We start from the raw sequence: 3,187 nt of genomic DNA on the forward strand, positions 1-3,187 counted from the left end.
ATATATGTATCCAGATCTCTCATTCCCTCACTACCTCACACCAGGTTCCTAGGGCAAAAACTAAAATTAAGACACATTTAGCCTGATTGTGCCCCTATTGTGTGCATAATTGATATGACGCCACTTACATTGATTAATTGATTGAGTTCTGAACGATAAGCCTTTTTCATGAGGGTAATTTTGACAGTAGGAAAACAAGTACAAAATAAATCAAATAATCCTGGTCATTGATTTGTAATATTGTCTGCAAATATAGCTGGATATCCACAGACATCAAAGGGACGGTTATCATGGTTAAATGGTATGGCAAAATATCTGACCATTAACTAAGTGTTTTTTCACTTGTTGTTTAGCTTTCCATATGTGCTTTTTTTCAGACAACACTGACTCTTTTAACTGCTCATAGTCCTTCTGCTTCTCCTTCTTTTGCAGCATTTTCGCGTACTTACTTTCAGCTCCTAGAAATTACACCACACTTTTGGATGAACATGCAATCACTAATATTAATTATTAAAACATAGAGTTTGCTAAAGCTTCAGATGTCATCATGCTCAGTCAAGTATTGCAGTAGCAGAAATTTACCATTTCAGTAGAGATGAATAATATATTTCTGCATCAGAAACAGAGTATTTAACCATTAATCAGTAGGGATTAAAGGTGCATACAGTACAGCAGGTATCTTCAAAAGGAGGTCCGGGACCCTTAGGGGTCCCCAGAGTCAATGCAGGAGGGCCTCCACATTTTTGTTGATTTCTGTAAGTTTTTTTTTTTTAAATGAAAAAGTCTTAAAATGAATTCAACATATTATTAGCAAATATAAATCTCCACTGCTATAAATGTAGACTGTCCCTGCTCTAACTCTCTTTCAGTTAAGGGGTCCTTGGCCTAAAAAACGTTGAAGCCCCTGCAGTAGAGTGTATCTTGGAATGTATGTGAATGCAAACAATACCAGTCACAGTTATTGAGTTGAGTTATTGAGTGTAATAAGTCAAGTAAATATCTAATGCCACATAATGGTTTTTAACATAGCTAACTTAACACACAGCTTCTGCCACACATCATCAAGATGGAATTATTAAAAGCTAACTTCTCTTTCGAGTGTTAATATAATTCTGCATTTATTTTCATTCCATTTTTTAGGGGCTTAGTGACTTAATTTAATTCTTTTAGGAACATACTCCACAGCGCTGTGGAGATCTGGCAATGCGAGATAGGGGCTTAGTCACCTGATTTTTCCACATTACTAAGACTTAGTATTTCACTCTGTGTCATCTAATTATTTATGCCTGACAGACTAAGATAAGATTGTTGTGACAGCGTAAAAGATTTGGCCTACCAAGTGTAACCTATGCCCGCTGCTTTTCAGCTACTTCTATGAGCAGAGGAGTGTCATACAACCAACAAAAGATATGCGTCACTGACACTGCTCCCACATAAAACCTGAAAAGTAGGTTTAAGGACTGTTGAGTATGTGAATCAAGGCAATCTGCTTAGTCAGAATTCCATCCAAGTTTTATTGTGATGTGGTTACTTCATTATGAGTTTCTGGTGACAGCTCTCGCTCAGTGAAAGCAGATTGAGAACTGAGTTTTCATAAATTGATTGATTTTTTTTTTATGAGGACAAATGCCTTAACTCAAAGAGCACTGAGACAACAGTGTTTGAACCTCCAGGGTGCTTGAACAGAAGTATTTTTCCCTCAGCAATGAACTTCAGGTAAGTTATTAAAGATCAAATACTGATTAAGCACTTTACATATAAAGCAACGTATGTTACCTGGCATGTAAATGTCTCAAGTGCAGTGTCATAAGTCTTATTGTATATGTGGTGAATGACTAAAAGTAATTTGGCTAAGATGTCCCTTTTCTTGCCTCCTGTTTCCTGAACACATTGTCATACAGGATATGGTCTACCCCAGAATAAACGTAACAGATTGAGGTCATTAAGAACTTGAAATCAACTAACTCAAAATATTAACATTGTTTGTTTGACAATAGATGTATCCCCAAATAATTGTGTTCATGGAAATGTTTTATCCACATTTTGATATTGGTAATAATTTCAAACTCCTACCAGTCTGCTAGCGTACATCACTAGACTTTTTACAATGTAATGTCAAATGTCTGAATAGATAAGGCTGTTATGATACTTTTACATATACCTGCATCCCTACAGCATAGAAATATCCCTTTAACTGATGTCAAAAAATTGGACATTCTACCAGAAATGTACATTATCGGTCCTGGAACTGTTACAGTGAATATAAAACAAAAATAACTAAATGGGTGATCTCTGTGAGTTGCGCTTTAATATGTAATTTATTAGGTGCTTGGATGTTTTATTCTTAATTAAAAAAACTTTTGAAAATTACAAATCCTGAAAAATGGTCTGTTCTCAGCCTGATTTTAACTACCTTGTCCATTATTTTGATACACTGAAAAAAGAATATAGAAAAAAAGCACCATTAAATAAAAGTTAAAGTTATCATTCACATTAATTGATTCAAAACATTAAATGCTACATACATTTTAAAATAAATTGTGTTTGACAACTGTGCCCATGTTTTCGGTCAGCCCTGTCACGTTACATAATAAACGTCATAAAAAGTGTGCAATACGCCTTTAAGGTTATGACTCAGAGGACGTGACATCATTTGACTTAGTTGATGCTGCCACTGATAAAGGGTGAGTTTTTCTCAATGACTTATGATTTAAAGCTTGTTTTTGCATGTTTTTTTTTTTTAAGGAGGACGAGCTAAACGGTCAGCCACTGTCATAATAAAATATCCTAGAAAAGAATGAAAGTTTTGGAAAACCAAAACAGGTCTAAACAAGTTACTGAAATGCCTTGCTTACAAGCTAACAGTTTTAATGCTAGGAAGCTAGCATGCTGATTAATGGTAGTAAAAAATAGCCAACTGTCAGCCAACATCACATCAGGCCCTGTCACGGCTGGTCACGGCCCTGTGTGACAGAGCCTGACAAGTGAATGATACTGTTTCTTTTTATTACCTTAATTGCATATAATATGTATTTAAAACATTTCATAGTAACAGATTTTATAAATACATTACATTACAAACATGCACTGTGAATGTATTGCTTTTTATGCTCTTATGACAAACGTTTTAAACATGTTCCTTCTTTAGGCCTATGACATTACATATATATGTGTATATATATATATA

Source organism: Etheostoma spectabile, chromosome 9 (genome assembly GCF_008692095.1).
Source record: "Etheostoma spectabile isolate EspeVRDwgs_2016 chromosome 9, UIUC_Espe_1.0, whole genome shotgun sequence".
In the NCBI taxonomy this organism is placed as follows: Eukaryota; Metazoa; Chordata; class Actinopteri; order Perciformes; family Percidae; genus Etheostoma; species Etheostoma spectabile.